General features: G+C 36.4%; 3 protein-coding genes across 4 annotated transcripts in view; all 3 read right to left on the bottom strand.

Annotated features, from left to right (window-relative positions):
* LOC127834900 (uncharacterized) overlaps positions 1–1,879 on the bottom strand; it is a 50,148-nt gene extending 48,269 nt beyond the window's left edge. For both annotated transcript variants that reach the window (XR_008028273.1, XM_052361026.1), the window contains exon 1: positions 1,756–1,879. The gene's annotated coding sequence lies outside the window, so the exon portion shown is untranslated. The remainder of the gene's footprint in view (positions 1–1,755) is intronic.
* Positions 1–16,985, bottom strand: part of LOC127834890 (zinc finger protein 585A-like) — a 124,614-nt gene extending 107,629 nt beyond the window's left edge. Inside the window, exon 1 of the mRNA XM_052361005.1 lies at positions 16,858–16,985. The gene's annotated coding sequence lies outside the window, so the exon portion shown is untranslated. The remainder of the gene's footprint in view (positions 1–16,857) is intronic.
* Positions 1–26,165, bottom strand: part of LOC127834901 (uncharacterized) — a 173,385-nt gene that overhangs the window by 2,042 nt on the left and 145,178 nt on the right. The window lies entirely within an intron of this gene.

Genomic DNA, 26,165 nt, shown 5'->3' with positions numbered 1-26,165 from the left:
AGTGTTAACAAGGTTTTACTATAGCCATACTTAGCCATATAAGGAAAAATGCACCGCTCCTAGTGGCCATGTTTTTAAAGCAACCAAAACCATTTTCAAACTCACCAAGATATAATTGGGACAAATCTTCTGACCAAGTTTTATGATGATCGGAAAATAAATAAGACCTTAAGTGTGTTAACAAGGTTTTACTATAGCCATATAAGGAAAATAGCCCCGCCCCCGGGGTGGCCATGTTTTTCAACCAACCGGCATCATTTTTGAACTCGTCCAAGATATTATTAGGATATAAGGATATAAGGAAAAATGCTCCGACCCTTGGCGGCCATGTTTTTCAAGAAAACATACCAATTTTGAAACTCATCCAAGATATCATTAAGACAAATCTTCTGACCATATTTCATCAAGATTGGACAATAAATATGGCCTCTAGAGTGTTAACAAGGTTTTACTAAAGCCATATAAGGAAAAATGCCCCACCCCCTGGCGGCCATGTTTTTCAACCAACCTGCATCATTTTCGAACTTGTCCAAGATATTATTAGGAGAATCTTCTAACCTAGTTTCATGAAGATTTGACAATAATGTGGCCTCTAGAGTGTCAGCAAGATTTTACTATAGCCATTTATAGCCATATAAGGAAAAATGCCCAACCCATTGGCAGCCATGTTTTTCAATCAAGCAAATGTTACCAATTTTTTAACTTATCCAAGATTTCATTGGGACAAATCTTCTCAGCAAGTTTCATGAAGATCGGAAAATAATTGTGGCCTCTAGAGTGTTAACAAGGTTTTACTATAGCCATATAAGGAAAAATGCCCTGCCCCCTGGTGGCGATGTTTTTCAACCAACCGACATCATTTTCAAAATCATCCAAGATATTATTGGGCTGAATCTTGTGACTAAGTTTCATGTAGATCAGACAATAAATGTGGCCTCTAGAGTGTTAACAAGATTTTACTATAGCCATATACGGAAAAATGCCCCGCCCCTTGGCAGCCATGTTTTTCAAGCAAACGTAACCATTTTCGAACTCATTCAAGATATCATTGAGACCAATCTTCTGACCTAATTTCATAAAGATAGGACAACAAATGTGGAGAGTTTACAAAGCAGATGTTGACGCCGCACAACGCACAACAGACTACGGACAAAAAGCGATCACAAAAGCTCACCATGAGCACGTTGTTCTCAGGTGAGCTAAAAATAGAACAAGAGCACCGCCTAGCGGGTGCCAATGCTCGGCTGTGGGTGCATTTTTTAATAAATAAAATTTAGTGAGAAGAAAAGGAAGCCTATGTTTAAGTTTTATATTTGAGGTCACAGTGACCTTGACCTTTGACCTAGTGACCCCAAAATGGGTGTGGCGTGTAGAACTCATCAAGGTGCATCTACATATGAAGTTTCAAAGTTGTAGGTGGAAGCACTTTAATTTTAGAGCCTATGTTAAAGTTTTATATTAAAGGTCACAGTGACCTTGACCTTTGACCTAGTGACCCAAAAACGGGTGTGGCGTGTAGAACTCATCAAGGTGCAGTTACACTGTACATATTAAGTTTTAAAGTTGTAGGTGGAAGCACTTTGATTTTGGAGCCAATGTTAAGGTTTAGCACGACGCGGACGGCGGGCGAGCTGGCTTTGACAATACCTCCGGTTTACTCCGAAAACAGCCGAGCTAAAAACGGCTCATAAGAATCAGTTGACAGCCTGCAGTTGTTGTTTGTGCAAACAATATGCGAACATAGGTTCAACATACCTAGGCGTGTGTCCCCAATTTCTATTTTGACACCGTCATCTATTACAGGTTTCTGTTCAATCAAAAGGCCTGTATGAGAAGTGTGGCTGACATGGGAGTCATTTGAGTTCGCCATGGAATCAACAATGTGCTCCGAAATATTCTGTGACAGGCTACCCAGGTCCGCCAGACCATGCCCGGAGGTGTTGCACCAGAACTTCCCCTCATCTTCGCTATAAAAACTGTCATATGATGTAAACATGTCTGTACCATTACAGTAGCTGCCAAGTGATACCAATATCTCTTGATTGTCACAGGGGTTACCATTTGTCAACATCTCTCGATCAACACTGGAATTTGCTTGTGTCAACATCTCTTGATCAACACAGGGATTTGCATTTGACATCATCTCTCAATCAACACAGTAATTTTCATTTGTCAACATTTCTTGATCCACACAGGGGTAAGCTTGATATGTCCACGTCACTCGATCAACACATAGGTAGACATTTGATGAAAACGTCTCTCGTCAATACATGCGGGTGCTTGTGATGTCAACTCTGGATAAGACAAACGTGTTCTTGTTGTTTGGCTTAATTTGAACAAAAAGTGCGAATAAATTAAGCAATTTAAATAGTATGTGTCGACGATTCTTCTGCTGATGATAATTATAATGACAAGGGCTGTTTGTAAAACATGCATGCACCCCATATGGGCTGTCAGTTGTAGTGGCAGCCATTGTGTGAATACGTTTTTTGTCACTGTGACTTTGACCTTTGACCTAGTGACCTGGAAATCAATAGGGGTAATCTGCGAGTCATGATCAATGTACCTATAAAGTTTCATGATCCTAGACGTACGCTTTTTTGAGTTATAATCCGAAAACCATTTTACTGTGTCAAGTCACCATGACCTTGACCTTTGACCTAGTGACTTGAAAATTAATAGGGGTCATCTGCGAGTCATGATCAATGTACCTATAAAGTTTCCTGATCCTAGGCATAAGCGTTCTTGAGTTATCATCCGGAAACCATTTTACTGGTTCGAGTCACCATGACCTTGACCTTTGACCTAGTGACCTGAAAATCAACAGGGGTCATCTACGAGTCATGATCAAAGTACCTATGCAGTTTCATGATCTAAGGCGTAAGCGTTCTTGAGTTATCATCCGGAAACAATTTTACTGGTTCGAGTCACCATGACCTTGACCTTTGACCTAGTGACCTGAAAATCAATATGGGTCATCTGCGAGTCATGATCAATGTACCTATGAAGTTTCATGATCCTAGGCGTAAGCGTTCTTGAGTTATCATCCGGAAACCATTTCACTGGTTCGAGTCACCGTGACCTTTACCTTTGACCTGAAAATCAATAGGGGTCATCTGCGAGTCATGATCAATGTACCTATGAAGTTTCATGATTCAAAGCGTAAGCGTTCTTGAGTTATCATCCGGAAACCATTTTTCTGTGTCGAGTAACAGTGACCTTGACCTTTGACCTAGTGACCTGAAAATCTATAGTGATCATCTGTGAGTCATGATCAATGTACCTATGAAGTTTCATGATCCTAGGCGTAAGTGTTCTTGAGTTATCATCTGGAAACCATTTTACTGGTTCGAGTCACCGTGACCTTGACCTTTGACCTAGTGACCTGAAAATCAATAGGGGTCATCTGCGAGTCATGATCAATGTACCTATGAAGTTTCATGATACTAGGCGTAAGCGTTCTTGAGTTATCATCCGGAAACCATTCGGTGAACGGACGAACGGACGGACCGACATGTGCAAAACTATATAACCCCTCTTCTTCGAAGGGGGGCATAATAAGGGAAGGGATATTTGTAGTTCAAACATTCTAAGTTGAAAAGAGGCAAGCATTTTAGTACGTTTAGAAGTGTAAGAGAACTCTTGTCAAGAAATTTTTATTAAGACACACACACAGACGTCAAAGTTAACTCATCAAACCTCATATTTTTTGTCTAGAAGGTTATAATGACAAAGAACATCAGTTTATTATCATAGAATCTTGATATTCTTTACAAGTGAGTCAGAGGTCAAATTTGCGTCAACTGTTACAAGCAGACAATTCCTCATTGTAGACACATATAAGAAAACCAGTCAGTCACCTATAAAAGGCTATTTTTCAAAAATGAAACAGAACAATTTTCTAATTGCATCGAAATCATTCGAAGAATAGTAATATTCTGAGTAAAATTAATTATGATTGAGCAATCAATAAGACCTCTTAAATGTTCTCAAGGTTTCAATGCGGCCATACAAGGAAGACTTCCCTGCCATATGTCAGCCATGTTTTTCAACATACCAGAACCATTTTCATACTAGGTTTAGAATTAATTTCACAAAATATATCAGCGTGCTTTATAAAAAAACTCTGGAAAAAAACACTAAAATTAAATTTATCCTGTTAATAATTGTAAAGAAAACAATATTTTTCCATGAAACATAATTAAACATTATCTCCATTATCACGTCTGTGATACGGATTGAAACATATTTCAATAAAAAACATTTTCTACAAATAAATTTGCTGTACCACTATTTCCATTAAGAACTAGAAATGGCACGGCAGAGGCCGACGCATATCCCCACGCCGCATGTTTGACCCAGGGGGCACCCCAGGGTTGGTAATGGGGCCATGCATAGTTGAGATTGATCGTATTGTCATAAGAGATGTCCAGTATCAATTGGAAGTAAATCGGTGTAGAAATGAAGAAGTTAATGTAAAACAAGAGCTTGTCACAGTAGTGCCAAATCCCCACCGAAATGTGTTTGCATGTATGACAACATTTGTTTTAGAGAGTAGAATAATATTTGGACAACATGGCACCTAGCTGTGTCATCTATTTATATTTCAAGGATCAATTAATTATAGTGTTTGAGTTATGCTGTAGAGAATTAAATATATGAAAATGAAAGAAAGGGATGTAATTAAAAAGAAGATTATAAACAGTTACTGTTCTTGATCACTGTATTTTTCCTTAAACGTATCTATTCATTTTACATTGAATGCTTCAGTGTTCAAATTAAAATATTATTGTAAAATTAGATAAAGGGAGATATTAAAATTGAAAAGCTAAAATATTTACTATGAGATTGAATTAAATATAATTTTAAGTTATAAATACATAAGACAATAAAAAGAAATAAAATAAAAAATATAATATTGGGAGATAATTAAAAAACTACGGCCGAAAGAGTTATGGTTCATGTTCACTGCACTTCTCCTAGTTACCAAAAAAATAATAATCTATTATAAGCCTCAGTGACCTTGACCCCAGTGACCTCAAACCTCATCAAGGTAGAGGTCCATGCAAGGTACCTACATGCCAAATATGAAAGAGATAGGTTAAGTATTGAAGGTGCTATGAGAAACTGTAACAAAAGAGTGACGGAAAAAGTCTATTATTAGCCTCAGTGACCTTGACCCCAGTGACCTCAAACCTCATCAAAAGGTAGAGGTCCATGCAAGGTACCTACATGCCAAATATGAAAGAGATCGGTAAAATATTGAAGGCGCTATGAGAAACTGTAACAAAGGTGTGACGGAGAGAAGTAAGGAAGAAAGGAAGGACAAACTGGCAACTATATGCTCCGCCGAAATTTTATTTCAGGGCGCATAAAAACTAAGGTAGATAGAGTTATGCTTCCAAGTCACTACACTTCTCCTACTTGCCATCTGTTTATATTTCAAGTTTCAGGTAAATCCCTTCAGTAGATTTAGAGTTATGCTCCGGACAAACATTTACTTTGAAATTAAATAAAGGGAGATAATTAAATACAAGAATATCAGTGAAACTGATGGATGCTCCCCGATAATGCGCTTTGTCAATCTATGTGTTAATAACCACCTAAAAAATCTTTTATTAGCCTCCGTGACCTTGACCTTGACCCCAGTGACCTCAAACCTCATCAAAAGGTAGAGGCCCATGCAAGGTACCTACATGCCAAATATGAAAGAGATCGGTAAAGTATTGAAGGTGCTATGAGAAACTGTTACAAAAGCGTGACAGAAAATATATTAATAGCCTGTGACATTGAGCCCCGTGACCTCAAACCTCATCAAAAGGTAGAGGTCCATGCAAGGTACCTACAATAACATGGCAAATATGTAAGATATCGGTAAAGTATTGAAGGCCCTATGAGAAACTGTAAGAAAAGCGTGACGGAACATCTTTTTTAGCCTTGGTGACTTTGAGCCCAGTAACCTCAAACCTAATCAAAAGGTAGAGGTCCATGGAAGGTACGGTACCTACATGCCAAATATGAAAGAGATCGGTAAAGTAACAAAAGCATGACAGAATATCTATAATTAGCCTCTGTGACCTTGACCTTGACCCCATTGACCTCATCAAAAAGTAGAGGTCCATGCAAGGTACCTACATGCCAAATATGAAAGAGATCGGTAAAGTATTGAAGGCGCTATGAGAAACTGTAACAAAAGCATGACGGAAAAATCTATTACAAGCCTCAGTGACCTTGACCCCAGTGACCTCAAACCTCATCAAAAGGTAGAGGTCCATGCAAGGTACCTACATGCCAAATATGAAAGAGATCGGTAAAGTATTGAAGGTGATATGAGAAGCTTCACAAAAGTGTGACGGAAAAATCTATTATTAGCCTCGGTGACCTTGACCCCAGTGGCCTCAAACCTCATCAAAAGGTAGAGGTCCATGCAAGGTACCTACATTCCAAATATCAAAGAGATCAGTAAAGTATTGAAGGTGCTATGAGAAACTGTAACAAAAGTGTGACGGAAGTAAGGAAGTAAGGAAGAAGGAAGGAAAAACTGGCAACTATATGCTCCCCGCAAATTTTTCGGGTAGCATAAAAACTAAGGTAGATAGAGTTATGGTTCTTAGTCACTGCACTTCTCCTACTGGCCATCTGCTTACATTAAAAGTTTCAAGTAAATCCCTTCAGTATATTTAGAGTTATGCTCCGGACAAAAATGTATTATGAAATTTTATAAAAGGGGAGATAATTCAAAAACTAAGGTAGATAGAGTTATGGTTATTGGTTACTGCACTTCTCCTAGTTGCCATCTGTTTATATTTTAAGTTTCAAGTAAATCCCTTCAGTAGATTAAGAGTTATGATCTGGACAAAAATTTACTATGAAATTATATAAAAGGGGATATAATTCAAAAACTAAGGTAGATAGAGTATGGTTCTTCGTCACTGCACTTCTCCTAGTTGCCATCTGTTTAAATTCTAAGTTTCAAGTAAATCCATTACATAGATTTGGAGTTGTGCTCTGGACGAAGTTTTGGATGGACGCACAGACCGACAGGACCAATTACTAAACATAAAACAAGAGGTGTGTTTGTCAGAAACACAATGCACCCTCCTGCACCGCTTTGATTTATTTAAAAAAAAATATATCATTTGGCAGGTTCATTACTTACCTCCCTTTAAAGCTTATTACTTCCCTTGGATTCGTTTTTTTTACCTTTGACCTTGAAGGATGACCTTGACCTTTCACCACTCAAAATGTGCAGCTCCATGAGATACACATGCATGCCAAATATCAAGTTGCTATCTTCAATATTGCAAAAGTTATGGCCAATGCATCATACCGGGGGCATAACAAGAGCTGTCAGAGGACAGCGCACTCGAATATTTGAGTGCTTGACAGTATAACATAAGCCATCATGGAGAGCGGGGGGGTATAATGTGGGTGTGTGGTCATTTAAAAGATAATCTTTCAAAAATAAGAAAAACAAGATTTATTTTTTTTTTGGGGGGGGGGGGATTCTGAGGTGGAGCGTAGGGGATGGTTTGGGTGGAGTGCATTGTGGTATGTCAGGTAAGTGTTGTTTTGTCTAAGTATGAATCAAATGTGATCATAAATAAAGAAGTTATGGCAAATTAAGCCAAATTTGACCTCGAGAGGCAAGGTCATTCAAAGTTCAAGGTCAAATTCAACTTGCCGGGTACAGTACCATCATGATAGTAAGAACGTATTTGAAGTTTGAAAGCAATAGCCTTGATACTTTAGAAGTTAAGTGGATCTGAACACAAAACTTAACAAAATATTCAAAGTTACTAAGACAAAAAAGGCCATAATTCCGTTAAAAAGCCAACCAGAGTTACGCAACTTGCCCTGTACAGTCCCCTTACGATAGTTAACAAGTTTTCCAAGTCTGAAAGCAATAGCTATGATACTTCAGGAGTAAATTGGACCAAAAAACAAAAATCAACCAAATGTTCAATTATCTAAGTATAAAAGGGGTCATAATTCTGTCAAAATGCTTGATACAATTGTCTGCTCTTGTTTGTAGATTTGGATCATGTTGGTAAAGAAGTATGGAAAATATGAAAGCAATATGTCAAACGACATGGAAAATATTTGAGTTGGTACGCAAACTTTAACATACATGTTGATTTATCAATAATATGCATATTTTAAGTATAAAAGGGGCCATAATTTTGTCAAAATGCTTGATACAGTTGTCTGCTCTTGTTTATAGGATCATGTTGGTAAAGAAGTATGCAAAATATAAAAGCAATATGTCCAAGGACATAGGAAATATTTGGGTTGGTACGCAGACTTTTACATTTGCATGCTCACGCTAACGCTAACGCCCACGCCGGGGTGAGTAGGATAGCTCTACTATATATATTTCTTATATAATAGTCGAGCTAAAAATGAGTGAAAATCTCTGACCCAGCCCAATCCCAACTCCCATTACTGTTGACCCATGGGTCAGATCAAAATTCCAAATAGTGCAGGGTCGCACAAATGCTCATAGCTACCATGTGTGTAAGTTTCAAGGTTCTAGCGCTTATAGTGTAGGAGGAGATAGTGGTCAGGACGGACAGACAGACAGTCAGACAGACAGCGGGGGGAAATAACCACAACATCCCCACGCATTTAAAAAAGCGTGGGGATAATAAGCATCGCCGCCTTTGCTATTATTGCTGATATCAGCCATAACTTACTTTAGCAATATATTTATACGATAGAAAAGGAACAGCTGTTATAAAATTGTGAAGACTGAATAATTAAAAGCCCATAAAGAGTCAAAAATAACGAATATTTCATACAATATTTCAAAAATTAAATAAAGTTAAGAGAGTCAAAATCAATGTTCCTTGCAGCAATATCCAAAATTTCAACGCTATTAGTGGTTGGGTAACATAGATTAGCAAGAGCACCGCCTTGCGGGTGCAGACCGCTCATCTATTTTCTTTTTAAAGGTGAAAGGACTCTCAGTTTCAATCACAAAGGAGAGATGGGTGGAGTGAAGATGGGTGTATAGTGTGGGGGTGTGGACATTTATTACATTATCTTCCAAAAATGAGGAAAAAAATTGCAAAAAAATAATTTTTTTTTCGCGGGGGGGGGGGGGGGTATAGTGTGAGGGTGTGGTGGTCATTTGTGAGATGATCTTAAAAAAAAAATAGGGGGGGATTCGGGGGGGGGGGGAGATGGGGGGAGGGCACAGGATATGGTTTGGGTGGAGTCTATCGTAGTATGTCAGGTTAGAGTAGTTTTGTCAAAGTATCAATCAAATCTAATCATGTAATCATAAATAAAGAAGTTATGGCAATTTTAGCAAAATTTAATAATTTGACCTTGAGAGTCAAGGTCATTCAAAGGTCAAGGTAAAATTCAACTTGAAAAGTTACTTATTCAAAAAAGGGCAATAATTCCGTAAAAATGACAACCAGAGTTATGCAACTTGTCCTTTTACTGTACCCTTATGATAGTTTGCGAGTGTTCCAAGTATGAAAGCAATATCTATGATACTTTAGGGGTAAAGTGGACCAAAACACAAAACTTAACCAAATTTTCAATTTTCTAAGTATAAAGTGCCCATAATTCCGTCCAAATGCCAGTCAGAGTTACATAACTTTGCCTGCACAGTCCCCTTATGATAGTTAATAACTGTTGCAAGTATGAAAGCAATAGCTTTGATACTGTAGGAATAAAGTGGACCTAAACACAAAACTTAACCAAAGTTTCAATTTTCTAAGTATAAAAAGGGCACATAATTCTGTAAAAATGCCAGTCAGAGTTACATAACTTTGCCTGCACAGTCCCCTTATGATAGTTAGTAAGTGTTGCAAGTATGAAAGCAATAGCTTTGATACTTAAGGAATAAAATGGACCTAAACACAAAACTTAACCAAAATTTTCAATTTTCTAAGTATAAAAAGGGCACATCATTCTGTCAAAATGCATGCCAGATTTATCTAACTTTGCCTGCCCAGTCACCTCATGATAGTAAGTAAGTGTACCAAGTTTGAATGCAATAGCATTGATACTTTATGAGAAAAGTGGAGCTAAACGAAAAACTTAACCGGACGCCGACGCCAACGCCGACGCCAAGGTGATGAAAATAGCTCTTTTTTTTTTTTCAAAAAATAGATGAGCTAACAAGATACAAAATGCTCTTTTTTGTCGGACATTATATTCAACACATTTTCATATACATGTACCATGAATAGATATCTTTGCAGCAAATTCAAATGAAATATATAGTGCCACAAACAAAACAAGAGCACCACCTAGCGGGTGCACGCGGGTGCAGACAACTCATCTATTTTTCATTTTAAAGATGAAGGGACCTATCCCAATACTTTAATCAAAATATAGAGAGGGGTGGGGTGGAGAGGGGTGTATAGTGTGGGTGTGTGGTCATTTATTAGATTATTTTCTGTAAAGGCCTACGGCTTTCGCATGTATACTGAGCATATCAGGATGTTGATATCGAGTGATCCGCATTTGAAACAACGTGCTTAAAACACCATGTGACTCGCCTACATACCATATGTTCAGGTTACAATATACCAAAAGATTTCCTACACAAATTCAATGTAAAAGCAATAACTTCAACAAAAAATAAAGTCAAACTTTTGCGCATAGAGATCCCCATAACCATACATTTTCTTACAGAGCATTCCAAGCTGCAATGATTTAGACAATAAAAAAGGGGGGTCATGCGTTTTGCAAGAAAGAACTCGATGCGAATCAGCGGTCACTGTTTTACAGCCATCAATTTAACAGGTTTGTACCAGTGAATGAGGGTTTCCCGCCATCTGTCAAAGTCTCATGTAGTCTTTAACCTTCAAGCAAATGAGTGAATTTCTGTTAAACATCAATGTTTTCCCTACCACATGCACAAAGAAACATTCTAAAATAAAGTCATGGCAAGTGCCCACACAGAAAATTGTGTCTTCTTATAAATGATGTTCAGGTTTTTAATGAGTATAGCATTGCACTCCCAAAAGATTTAGTATATTGTAACCTTCAACCTGTTTTACCATTCTTCGATTTTGCTTGTTGTCGAGTGGTTGGTTCGATTAACAATTAGGTAAAACTTGTTGAAATTCATCTCATTTAATTTGTGTTCTTGTTTTATACTGCCTTACTAAGGACGTAGTCCTAGTTTTATATTTGTTTGGTGGTATTTAAGCCAATATGGAAGACAAGCTTTCGCTAGCGAAAGACTCGGAATTTTCAGGTTTCGGGTCTAATGAGTGTGTTTCGCCTGTCGCTCCCAAAAAGACATTAAAGTCTGTTGCTATGAATAAAACGAAAGGCAAGGCATTTGTTGGCACCCTTGTGTTATTAAAATGCAGTTAATTTAAAGAGTAAAATAAACAAGAGGGCCAAGATGGCCCTAGTTCGCTCCCCTGAGAGGAGTCGATTCATTCAATCTTTACCAAATGTCAAACTTTACCTAGATATTGCCCAGACAAACATTTGGGTCATATTATTTCGTCATTATTGAACCAAAACTCTGGCGCATGGAGTGTTTTTGTAAGATTTGACCTGGTTACCTTTATTTTGAGTTGACCCCCCTAACCAAACATCAAATTTTGCTTACAAAAATAAATATTATGACCAAGATTCATAAAATCTGAAACAAAATTGTGACCACTAGAGTGCTTACAAGGATTTTGTATAATATAAAGAAAATTTGGATTATCTAATGATTTTGCTCATTATCAAAATTGACTGAGATCTTTCAGCAACTTTGATAAAGAATGCTTGAGAAATGTGAATGCTAGAGTGTTTACAAACCAAATGTGGACGGACGGACGGCGGACAAAGACCAATCCTTAAACCTCACCTGAGCAATCTGGTGAGCTAAAAAGTGTGTTTCACCGATCTGAGCCATTTTCCAACTTGTCCGAGAAATCAATAAAACCAATGTATTCACTAAATGTCATGATGATTATGCAAAAAATGTGACTTCTATAGTGTTCTATCACAAGGTTTTTCTCTAGTCACATAAGTAAAACTTGACTGATCGGGACCATTTGCATACTCATCTGAGATATATATAAAACCAATCTGTTCACCAAGTTTCATGAGGATTGGGCAAATTATATAATGTGACTTCTAGGGTGTTGACAAGTTGTTTTTACTATATAAAATTTCATTTAGTCTTGATCAATTACAAAATTTAATTGTTAACGACAAAGTAAATGTTTTACTTAAACAAGAGGACCTGAAAGGCCCAAAGTCGCTCACCTGAGATAACAAGATATGAAGATCGGAAAATAAATGTGGCCTCTATAGAGTGTTAACAAGGTTTTACTATAGCCATATAAGGAAAAATGCACCGCCCCTAGCAGTCATGTTTTTCAACCAACCGGCATCATTTTTGAACTTGTCCAAGAAATTATCGGGATGAATCTTCTGACCAAGTTTCAAGAAGATCAGACAGTAAATGTGGCCTCTAGAGTGTTAACAAGATTTTACTATAGCCATATTAGAAAAAATGACCCAAGGGGAAGCCATTTTTTTCAAGCAAACATAATTATTTTCGAACTCATCCAAGATATCATTGAGACCAATCTTCTGACCAAATTTCATGAAGATTGGAAATAAATGTGGCCTCTATAGTGTTAACAAGGTTTTACTATAGCCTAGAGGAATAATGCCCTGCCCCCCGTTGGCCATGTTTTTAAGCACAGGGTTCGCCAAAACCGTCGGTCTGCCGGTCCTGACCGGCAAATTTTTCTAAGGACCGACATGTGATTTAAGATAATCGGTCCGACTGACCGACACAATCGGATGAAAAATTGTTTCAGAAAGATCACTCAAAGTGTATCATATGCTATTGGATTAATAGAAGGTAAATGCTTTTTGTTCAACTTCTGTCATAATCCTTCTTTTCTTACCTTCATTTTGATGTTTTGATGTTTAAAGTGTGATTAGAATTAACTATCACATGCGAGTTCAAAATCAACGGTCTTTGTTAAAAAAAAAGAACCGTGTGCGTCCGCCATTTTATGTGTTCCATTTAATTTCTCCACAACAAAATACGCATGAAAACTTGTTTCAACAGGCATTTGTGAGCATTTCCGTTAAATAGTTTCATTATTAGATTGTTCTGGGAAGGATATATTTAAATTTATACACCAACAATTTCTGAAATCAAAATTAGATTTTTCACCCAATGTACTATATTTCGGATATTTTAAAATGCGGACATAAGGATATTTATGTTTTGATTTGTTGTTGATAGTTTGTAGCAATATGTTTTGTGTTATTTCAGACAACAAGAATGGATGTTGGTAATTATCACGGGCCTTTCTATCAAGAAATAGGTGTGAAAGACATTCATTTAATTGAACCTGGAAATCAACCACCTCAGCTAAGAGAAAATATTTTAACAATAGGTGTTGTTTTAGAACTTGTGAAATCGGCTAATAAACAGAAATTGAAGTCACCCAAAGTAGTGTGAATGGGTGTGTGCAATTAAGTCAAACTTGATTGGATGTCAACCTAACCTTTCAAGAACAGAACAGAACAGACATTTTATTTAGACTTATACATAAGTACACCGTCTGTAATGCATATTATTATAAATAAGTAATGTCACGTATCCTTATACTATAGAAGGTAACCAAATCAATATAATAATTATATATGTTAGTGAACACCGATTTGTAGAGCTGTGCAGGCTAAAAAAGAGTTTGACAAAAAGAAGCCGAAAAGAATACCTTTGGTTTATATGTGGTTTATTATTAATATAATAATTGTTTAATTATATCGACTTTGGAATGTTTTTATTGTATTTTAAGGTGATAAAAACCAATAAACATCAAAAAGGTACTCTCTTTTGTTGTGTTTTGCTGTTATAGTTTAGTCGGACAGTGGGAATGACAGAAACTGATTCGGACTGACAAAAATTTCAAGTCTGTCAGTCCGAATGACTGACAGATTTTTCAAGTTTTGGCGAACCCTGTAAGCAACCAAAACCATTTTCGAACTCATCCAAGATATCATGCGCATCCCGTATGATTTCGTTGTAAAATGTGACGTAGTTGGTGTTGTGACGTCACCAGATAACATCTCTCTATCAAACGTCTCGCTAATTGCATGTAAGTGAGTCATTTAAAATAAGTACATTGTATTACTTAGAGAATTTTTATAGCGTTATGAGCTTCGCTAAGGGAGGTTACATAATTGTCTATTACTTCCCTTCAGGATTTCGCTGTATTTCTGGTATTTGTACAAGTTCTAGTATAAAATTTGTTTCACTTGACCTGTATTTGTGTTTGAATAGTGCAAATCATTTGTTAAACTATGATTTGTGGGGTGTCGAAATTATCCTCCGATTTTATACGATGGTGGGTAATTCCGACACTCCAAATGTTTTCAAGCATTCCCAGCGCATATGGAAAGATAGATTCGTTGAATAGAATTACTCTTTAAATAGTTGACGCAGCTTATTGAATATTATATTTAGCTCCCTCTATATCTTTTCAAGCAGATTGTATAAAATTAGAGCTATTTAAAGATTGTGAAGGTTATTGACTAATGAAAATGTATTTTTTTTAACTTAATTATATCGTTAATTGGATCACCTGTGATCACCTCGGATGCTGCGCAACCACCGTAAACACCTGTCTGCGAGGGTCATTCACGCGTTTTAAATGTACATGTACAAAAGAAAATCATATACATGTGTACTACATGTAGATGTTATAAGTATGTGCACACGTATGCACTTAAATTTGTACAGTACATAACGTCGGAAACGTAAATAAAGCGTTTAGATGATCAATACTATTAACTCTTAATGGCAATGCCAAATATATCGCGAGATATTTCAACTTTAGTTGAAATTCACAACGAAACTTTTGATGGAAATCAAATGATCACAATGTTGTACCCGCTACGAAATTTGTATTTACAAATAAATACACCCACGCAAATTTTCGCGCGCTTTTTATCAGGACAAAGAAATTCATTTATTTTATCTAGAAGTTGCTAACCGAAAATAGCTGTACCCGGCGCGTGCAAACCGTGTAAGATGATTTTCGCATGTTGGAATACAACTGTATTGTTAAGGGGCTTACATGCAGTTCATCAAACCTTTAAATAGAATCATATGCCGAAATTCATTTGATACTTTCGAAAATTGCGAACGTTTATGTTTATGGCATTCTTGGGCACTCTTATCATCTATATTTCCCTCAGATAATTTGCTTTAAAAACGGAAATCGGGCGTATATGGGATTATCGAGTAATGGATAATTAAAGAAGGGAGAAGTTGCATGTATTCGATAGATACAGTTGACACATATGTATCGGAGGCGTTTTATTGTCGCCAATATATTTTAAATACTTATCACATCCTTTCGACCAGCATGTACATTAAAATAGAATTTATTTATTCATTATCACTCTTAAATTAAAGGGATCAATTCAATACGTTTATGTTCAATTATATTTAGCGAACACGATGATCACCGCGGTAGAAATTATGGGTCCGCGGTGATTCGCGGTGTTAATCTATGGCAAACGGCCCCCGCGACATTTGATCTGAACACCTATCGCGGGGTTCATATTGGTAAGCTAACAGTGAGATGAACATTGCGGCGAGTGGCGTTTGTTTAAGTACACGGTGTCTGTACTGTATATTGAGTCAAGTGGGAGCACAATACGAACTCTAAATGCAATTTATTTATAATTCTCTGATTTGCAAATTAACACTAGTTTAGTATAATCCTATTTATTAAAGCTCCACTGCATGGAAAGCCTACGACTTATTAAAACACTCTCTCCTGATCGCTAGGCGGACATCACATCCACTAAACCACCACAACCTTATTAACAATCGATTGGTCATTTTCGGCTCGGGTACTACTTACATATACCCCGGGTACGCTAAAGTATACTTACATGTACCCCGGGTACGGTAAATATACTAAAATCTACCCGGGAATTTTTACGCTAAATCGGTCGTCGTCGGCTATTTTTTTTAGATTAATTATGTTCATATTTATGTCAATTTTCTGTTAAATTGCCTCTATATTATCGGAACCCATACTCAAAAAGCATGTTGATGCAGTTTATAAAAACAAATAATAGAAGTTTGTTTCGTAATAACGGTAATCGGTAGCGCGTTTTACGACATCTGATTTAGGGCGGGAATAAAACTCGGTTACAGTCTAATTTCGACCGGGTACGTTTTAGTATATTTACCGTACCCGGGGTACATGTAAGTATACTTCAATGTACCCGGGGTAAATGTTAGCAGTACCCGAGCCGACAATGAACAATCGAGCCTAATTAACACTAGACATTAAAGAGATCGTGAAATTCTATTAATTGAGACATACAATGTAAATAACTGATTAAAACAGTTGTTGAAAATTAATACAAAGACAAGTGTCGAAATTAGCCGCTGACTGTCGAAATTAGCCGCTTACTGTCGAAATTACACTCCGCCGCATTTAGTTAAATCGCTTGAAGTTTTGAATTATGCCGGCAACGATAATAACGTTCGTTAGCAAATATCAACAAGTCAAAACGGTGTTTTTCATTAAGTTTGGGCACTTGGAGGGTAATTTCGACACATCAGGACTAAATCAAATTTTACTCTTAAGGTGTCGAAATTACCCGACTTTGCTCTAATCCATTAAAACAAAAAGAAAATGCTTTCTAATACCTTAAATATTATTCCTGCAGGCATTTGACATCAATTATTTATGTTTAAAAAAAAATTGGTTCATGCTAATTTATAAACAGACGAGCAGTCAGTTACTACTTGGCATGATTTATCACCTAACACAGAATAACAACTGTAACGAATGGTATGATGATAATAAAATATGAATAATTAACACTTACGACTAGATTCTTTGCCCCTAGGTCCATCTAAAGTATGTTTTATTTGCAAGAAAAATCTCTATTTCGTCCGAATTCTATGTCAGTTTTAACTTATGTAATGTATTTACGACAATGGTTTACGACAATCAATTCCGGATTTGGGGTTACAAGCCACCAAGAAAACAGTTAGTGACAGGCAGCGTTTTCGCCAACCTCCGCGCAGTGATTTGACGGGAGCCAGCAAAGCTGGATCAAATTGTATGTGAGAGCAAGGAACGACAACTCTGCATGGAGATTGCGTTTTCGCTACAATATGAAGATTGGACAATAAATGCGGCCTCTAGAGTGTTAACAAGAATTTACTATAGCCATATATAGAAAAATGCACCGCCATTTGGAAGCATTTCTTTACAAGCAATCATAATTATTTTCGAACTCATCCAAGATATGATTGTGACCAATTTTCTGCAGGGCTCAACATTAACAGTCGTCCTATGGCCCCTGGCAAGTAAAAGTTGGGTCCGGGCAAGTTATTTTATAATCTAGTTGTCTGCCCAGGTAAGTGCAAAAAGAACAAAGAGCATTTAATTTAGACTTTAATTCGACTTTAATTGCTGTAATTATTTTGTTAAATGTTCAAAAATAAAAAAAGGTTTTGTGGTGTATCATTTTTTTCTTTATTAAAGAATATGAGATTTACAGTTAATGTGATATTTCATGTTTGGGCAAGTGGCTTTACGTTCAGGGCAAGAAGATTTTCTAAGAACTTGCCCAGCAGGGCAAGTTGGTTTTTAGGTTAAATTTTGAGCCCCGATTCTGACCAAATTTCATGAAGATTGGACAATAAATGAGGCCTCTAGAGTGTTGCCAAGGTTTTACTATAACCATATATAGCCATATAAGGAAAAATGCACCGCCTCTGGTGGTCATGTTTTTAAAGCAACCAAAACCATTTTCGAACTCATTCAAGATATCAATGGGACGAATCTTCTGACCAAGTTTCATGATAATCGGCAAATAAATGTGACCTATAGAGTGTTAACTAGGTTTTACTATAGCCATAAAAGGAAAAATGCCCCGCCCCTTGGCAGCCATGTTTTTCAAGCAAACGTGACCATTTTCGAACTCATCCAAGATATCATTGAGACCAATCTTCTGACCAAATTCCATGAAGATTGGACAATAAATGTGGCCTCTAGAGAGTTAACAAGGCAAATGTTGACGTCGCACAATGGACAACGCACAAAAGACAACGGACAAAAGGCGACCACAAAAGCTCACCATGAGGCATGAGCACGTTGTGCCTAGGTTAGCAAATAAAAAGCACGCGAAAATTATGCAGACATGTAGAACGTCGCATGGAAAGTGTGGGTGTATTTTGTGTTGTATAAAAACATGAGCATCACATCTGGCGATTTACGTGTGTTCAGTGGAAAAAACGCAGCTATTGGATGTTATTTCATCACATCTTAAAATAGAAACAAATGCTTAAATTTATTTGACACTTAAGAAAATTGGCGAATGTTTGTATTTCTTAAAATTCATGAGAACTTTTATCGTAAATATCTACTAGAATTTGGTTTAAAACTGGAATATACGGGATTATCGGGTAATGAGTGGCGACAGGAAAAATAGTAAGTATGACGTAATAGCTACATTAAATTAATTATGATTTTAAATATTATTATAATTGTTCTTTTAAAATCTATTGACTTACTAATCACTTTTAACAGATTTTTATTTTATGATGCGAATTGACTTTGCGTCATATCGCAGATTGTGGCTTGCCTAGGCGGACATATGCGAAGAATCGCGGCGAAATGCGACGTGCCGCCTCATACTGACGCGGCTTCAAGGGCTGACTAGGCATCGACTTGTTGCGCCTTGACACCGCGGATCGAGAAATATGATTGTTCCATCTTGGCTGTACTGTTTTTCGTGTCTGCGTTATCTGTCTGCATGTTGTCGTTGCTGTCCATATTGTTTTTAAATGGTTTCATATTCTTTAAAGTAAGAGACATTTTTTTTAAAGTGAGAAAAAAGGAGAATAAGCTGAAGATCATTATTTTCCCTTTCAATATTCAGGGCCCTCGTTTGGCTGTTTTTACCGCGGAATATTGGCGGCTTCCCCATGAAAAAAGTATACTTTTTTCCCCTGTTTCAGCTTAAAATCCCCCCTCCAAAAAATAAGAATAATATTTTTTATTTTTTTTTTAAATTGTATACCTATGTTGCCAGCTGGTATGGTGCTACTAATCTTTGATTAAATGTATATTTATCTAAATCACATTTAAAATATAGCAATTTTAGGTGCTGAATGGTTGGTGAAAAGATATAAAATTCCCCTTTTCGCCCAAAACGACGCGAAATTCACCCCTCTAAGAGCCCCGGCCCCAATCCCCCAAAGTGTAGAGAGGGCCCTGATATTTTAATGAATACTGTATACATATACTGTAAACAGGGAAATAGATTCTAATTATTTTAGCCAATCAAGCAAGTATTATGATTTCTACAATTTTAATAAGCTATAAAAATAAAAAATAATATGATATTATATAATAATATAATACTGTATTAAACAATATCTCATAGTTATGAAGAGGGGCCGAAAATGCTTCGTGCTGAAAGAACCGTCACCCGTTTAAAGGCCAGAGGAATAAGGAATTCAGCTTGTGACAAGCTAAAGATAAATCCTTAAAATTCACTATACGTATAAAAACTAGGGCGAAACGACCCAGGAATAAGGGCAAAACGACCCAGTGCGAACGGGTATTAGGGCGAAACGACTCAGGGGCGAACAAGAATTAGGGTGAAACGACCCGGATAGGTTAAATGATAACAAATAAATTTAAAGTTCTAAAAACTGCTGATATAATTAAGAGAGATACCAATGCTTATTTACAGGAAATGCTTTTACAGGCATGTTTATAACTGCTTACCGTATCACATAGATAAAACTGTTTGTATGGTTTAGGTCCAGAAAGGGGGCCCAAAGGGCAGGTATAAAACCCGGAAATATCCGGAAAACCCGGAAATCTTTTAGGTGAAACCCGGAACCGATATAAATGGTTATAAATGCATTATTATTCGTCAGATATTAATTATAATGGTACCGTTGTAAAAAAAGATCCTCTACAGTTTCTAACCATGTCAAAATATTTTATGGCGGGGTCGTAGTCGGCCTGTAAATCGGGGCCAAAGTCGGCCTGTTTTAACGTTTTTTTTTTACACACGCAAATGCCGTAAAGAAAACACGGAACCGATATAAATGGTTATAAATGCATTATTATTCGTCCGATATTAATTATAATGGTACCGTTGTAAAGAAGATCCTCTACAGTTTCTGACCATGTCAAAATATTTTATGGCAGGGTCGTAGTCGGCCTGTAAATCGCGGACAAAGTCGGCCTGTTTTAACGTTTTTTTTACACACGCAAATGCCGTAAAGAAAACCAGGAACCGATATAAATGGTTATAAATGCATTATTATTCGTCCGATATTAATTATAATAGTACCGTTTTAAAGAAGATCCTCTACAGTTTCTAACCATGTCAAAATATTTTATGACAGGGTAGTAGTCGGCCTGTAAATCGCGGACAAAGTCGGCCTGTTTTAACGTTTTTTTTACACACGCAAATGCCGTAAAGAAAAACCGGAACCGATATAAATGGTTATAAATGCAATATTATTCGTCCGATATTAATTATAATGGTACCGTTGTAAAGAAGATCCTCTACAGTTTCTAATAATATATAAAATAGTTTATGGCAGGGTCAGAGTCGGCCTGTAAATCGCGGACAAAGTCGGCCTGTTTTAACGGTTTTTTTACACACGCAAATGCCGTAAGGAAAACCCTGAAAAGGAAAAAGGGGTTATGAAAACATTATTATTAATTCGATATTAATTATAATGGTACCGTTGCAAAGAAGAACCTCCACAGTTTCTAACCATGTAAAAATATTTTATGGCAGGGTCAGTGCCAACCTGTAAATCGCGGTCAAAGTTGACCGAAAAATACCGTTTTGTTTTTGTACACAAAACAATGTCTTGAGGAAAACACGGAAAAGCTAAAAGGAGCTATAAAAGCATCCTTTTTCTAACCGACCATACATTTTTGGTACCGTTGTTATGGTTTTCTTCCACTGTTTTTAAATATGTAAAAAAAATGTGAGAAAGCATAATATGAAATAAGGCGATGCATCAAAGCGAGCTCAATTAATCTGTAATAGAAGAAACCAAGGACTCTAGATGACAATATACAATATACGCACCGTGAAGAAACTAACACACAACTTATATACAGATAATATTTGAATTAAATCATTAAAGGCACTTCCTAGCAGAAGAACCTGGAGTTCGTAAAGACTGTTATAAAAAATAAGGAAATGAACATTCAATTATTACTTTAATCAGCAATTCAACAACAAACGGGCCATATTAAAGGGTGTCATGTGACCTAATGAACTGAACTGTTAGCCCAAAACCCCGCCCAAAACAAATTGTCATACTTTCCGTTGCCAGCCTTGCAACCACAATTTACCTACTAAGTTCAGATCGGGATTCGAACCCGAAACCACCCATTAGCCATCTAAATAAGATATGATTCCGGCCTGGATTGCTCTACCAATTAAGCTATTCTGACCTTTTGAAAAATATATTGGTAAACTGCAATTCTGTTGAATAGCATGATTAACTTGCTTAGAAAAACTTTTCCAATGAATTACATGTACATTTCATTGAAATTGTTTTATGATTTAGAACGATATATTGTCAGTTCAAAAGGTCACACGAGGTCATGTTTGAAAAGCCCACAAAAGCTTCCGTTTGTAAAATGGTGATAATTTGCCGACTGTGTAGTTCAGATAAACCCTTATTTTGCACAAATCTGGAAGAAACATATATGGATTGAAAACCAACTGCAGATAAGAGCAACAGAACAGTCCTTGTAACTAAATGACTTCATTTTTTAAAGCCCACAAAAGATGCTGTTTGTAAAATAGATAAAATCACCTTATGTCGGCGCACATCTGAAGTATATATGGTTCGAATACCAACTGCGGATAAGAGCTACTAAACAGTCCGGGGCAATTGCACTTTACCGGCACGCACTATAACCCAAGCCCTTATAATTAGTGTTAAGTTTCGCAAATTTCGGAATCCATGATGGCAGCGTACCGGTAAAGTGCAATATAGCCAACATAAATAAGGAGTTAAAGCGGGACTGCACGATTTGTGTCAAATATGTTACTCAGCAATTAAACAACAAACAGGCCATATTAAACGGTTTCATGTGACCTGACGAACTGATGAACTGAACGGTTAGCCCAAAACCCCGCCCAAAACAAATTGTCACACTATCAGTTTCCAGCCTTGCAACCACAAGTTTACCTACGAAGTTCAGATCGAGATTCGAACCCGAACCCACCCATGAGCCATCTAATGATACCGGCCTGGGTTGCTCTACCAATTAAGCTATCTGACCTTTTGAAAAATATGTAGGTAAACTGCAATTCTGTATAATAGCATGAATGACTTGCTCAGCAAAAGTTTACAATTATTCGGACATCCCCGCTCATAGCAAAACAAAATTGACTTACATAAAATCTTTTTCTTTAAATTTATAAATCTTTAATCGAAACATATTCATTCCTTTTCATAAGATAACGTTTTATTAGTTTTGCATTGCCTTCTGCGCTTTAATTTAAAATTAGGAGATTTGTGACGTATATCGTGTGTGGTCATTATAGTGACGAAAAAAACTAGTTTAACCTCAAAATATTTAACATACAGTCCACACAGGCTAAACAGGGTCGACACTTTTCGCTGTTATGACATTTTTCGTTTACATGAAGTCTCTTCTTAGCAAAAATACAATTAAGGCGGAAAGTGTCGTCCCTCATAAGCCTGTGCGAACTGCACATGCTAATCTGGGACGACACTATACGCACATGCATTTTGTCCAGTTTTCTCAGAATACGACACATAGTTTAAACGCATTTTCGATAGAATTAGCGACGACATATAAACGTGGTTTGTTTTTAACAATAAATTATTTATTCAAAGCATCATCAAATGCAAAACGTATTTAGGATTGTTTGTTTGTCATGCATTATTGTAAACTTCGATAAGAATAAAAAAGAGCATACATGTGTATGTGGTTTAAAAAACATTTAGATAAATTGAAAGAGAGCATAATGTGGATGTGCATTTCGTTTGACTCTCTGGATTTTAATTACAAGTTCGAAACAAACGTTATCAATAATGGTGTGGTTTAAATTAAATTTCGAAAAAGTGATGGAAGTACAAAAATGGTTGTGCATATCATTGTAAATATACCTTTAGACTTTTTTTCGTTGTTTATTCTGAGTCCAATGCAATTAATGTAGATTTGTACAGTGTACTTATTGAATTATCTGTCTATTTGTAAATATATATGCATTTAAATACAAGCAAAGTTCTGATTTCAATACACATATCTATACTTAGATTCTCAAAACCATACCCATATCAGTAATTTTAGTCGAAAAACTCACCTGGTATTTTCGGCACATCCCTTTATACCCGTATACAGGAAGTTACCCCCCCCCCTCCTTCCGGGGCTGGATGTCGAAGGCATAAATTTCATTTTATTGTACGAGATAGATTAATTTGTTATAATGGGAATGACACTTCAAAAGTAACTGTACTGGTGAATATCATTACATTATATCTAAATAGATATCATATATCTAAACATTAAGATATAATTGTTGTACCATAATCACATACCTTTATCTCAGTGCTTGTTCATCTCAAATTACCATGTGCAGTATGGACACAACCATTTTTCATCTTGGTTTGTCATTGTGTACCCAACACATCTTTTGTGAAACCATCTATTCAATTTGCATCTTTTATTGTCACATTCCACCATATCACCAACTATATCAGGCAACTTACAAGTGCAAAAAAATCTTAATAGAACAACTTTTTGCTACTTTACACGGCATTTTTGGCATTTTTGCTATTTTTGGAAATGTTGTAAAATGTTGTTTAGTAATACATTCTAATAAATGTGCTCTCATTCTTGGTATATCATATCTGATACTTGAAAAATCTACATCATAATTGTTGTTTAACACCTCAGTAAGATTTGCAATAGCAAAAACACCACAATCTGTGTAATTAAGTTGACGTTGTAGGTCAGGTATTTGTTCTTGTACACTGCGCTCTCCATTTTGATAGATTTGAGCGATTTGAATTGAAATACTACTGTTTAGAGTTCTTGGAGATTTTAAACTGTCCACCACAATAACATGTCCATCTTTCTGTGATTAGTATGATAATACCCAGTGATTACTGCCGTTGTGATGTATTTGGGCGGACGGGGGATTTTGTTTCGTTAAACGTTTATTTATATCCCAGGTACCTAAATCATCAGTAAAGTCCGAGCAAGAAGTGTGTTTTGCATCCCACTGTCAAGCGCGAATTGTTCTTTTAGTATTTGCTGAGATTTGTTAATTATTGGGTCGTTCAGCCACCCAGATGGATTTTTAACTAGCTCTCAATCTATTGCAGATATATTTGCAATTTCTACAGTATCGTCTTCTGCGTCATCAATGGTCATTTGATTAAAACACGTCTGTTCACTGGTAAATGAATCATCGCTGCTTATATTTAAATGATTTTCTTCTTCGAGAACGTCTTCTGCAATTGAACTTAAATTGTTGTCAAACTTTATTTGTTTACAAGAAGTGAATGAATTGTTGGTGTTCCGGCTTCTTTTTTTAGACATTGGTGTTTTTGGGGTTGATGCTATTAAATTGGCGAGCTTTTGTTTCAGCGATGTGTCGCATGATTTTCCAGTTGGTGTCATGAGTATTGAACCGGGTGCTGGGTTAATTTCGAAGTCGGCTTTTTTCGGTTTCTTTTGTCCCGTTCTTTTGGCAACACGCGGTTTGCTATTTCTTCGAAGAAGCGTGAGATTTTTAACCGTCCGTTTATCACAAATTCCGTCAATATGTAGAGTCATTTTAACCGCTAGTAAGTGATAACAAAGTCCAGTTGACGGACAACTTCATGTTTCTTTTGGCATGATTGTCACCAAACGTTTGGAGCCATGTATTCCCTCAACAATAAAGGTTTTCATGGATGGGATTAATTTTATTTTATCATTTTTTATAATAAATTCCGCCAAAGCTTTTTGGGACATATTCTTTTCAATACCCTTCCTTTCCCCAAATTCCTTATCGTCAATAGAAGTAATGTTTTTATCTTAAATTATTTCCAAATTATTTTTTTCTCCGTCGATGACATTTTCTCTTGTTATTAAATTGGTTTCAATCGGTTTATCAGTTATTTCACCAGATTTTTGGAAATGCTCTAGTGCTTCTTTTGCTTGTCTTAAAATATCATCCGGTGTACCGGATATGTGTGGTACATTAATTTCACTTCTGTCTAATCTGGCGTATTCACAGTCTTTTCTTAACTTAAAATTACCAAATCCTGCTCGACCACATTGTATGTCTGCATAAACTGATTTTTGACACATTAGTTAGTTTAAACATATTAAATCTACCGGTAGCTCTCTCCTGTGTTGTATTTGGCAGATACAATCACCAAAAAACACTCCATTTTTGTCGGTCGCCAATTTCTCTCTCTCTCTCTCTCTCTCTCTCTCTCTCTCTCTCTCTCTCTCTCTCTCTCTCTCTCTCTCTCTCTCTCTCTCTCTCTCTCTCTCTCTCTCTCTCTCTCTCTCTCTCTCTCTCTCTCTCTCTCTCTCTCTCTCTCTCTATATGAATATATATATATATATATATATATATATATATATATATATATATATATATATATATATATATATATATTGTTTCAGCTTAAACTTGCAAGCAGCTTAAAAAAGGAGTTTAGTTGATACTAATGTTAAATGCAAGATACGTTGACAATCTCATATTTTTGTGCAGTTATTTCAGCTTGTGGTCTTGTTTACAGTAGACGTTTAAAACGATTTTGCTACTAGCGAAAGGCAAGTCAGTCATTCGTTGATTTTTTTCATGAGAGGTGATGGCTACTCTTCTTGTTTAACAATGTATGTGATGACTTTTACAATATTTTAATTAAATACAAATCACAAACGTAGGTCTACAACGTATACTTATTGTGACATGTTATCCACGTATTTGTAACGTGACAACTGATAAAAAAAAACTAATTAAAAAGTACAAATCGTGAATAGTAAGAATCACATCCGTTTCGCCGTGCTTATTTATGATAAATGAATATGTCAACGGCCGTGTATCTATTTAGACGATGGTATCTACCTGTTTGTGTCCACCTTTATCTTTTTTGT

This window comes from Dreissena polymorpha, chromosome 6 (assembly GCF_020536995.1).
Source record: "Dreissena polymorpha isolate Duluth1 chromosome 6, UMN_Dpol_1.0, whole genome shotgun sequence".
Classification (NCBI taxonomy): Eukaryota; Metazoa; Mollusca; class Bivalvia; order Myida; family Dreissenidae; genus Dreissena; species Dreissena polymorpha.
This window is presented reverse-complemented; position numbering and strand designations above follow the sequence as displayed.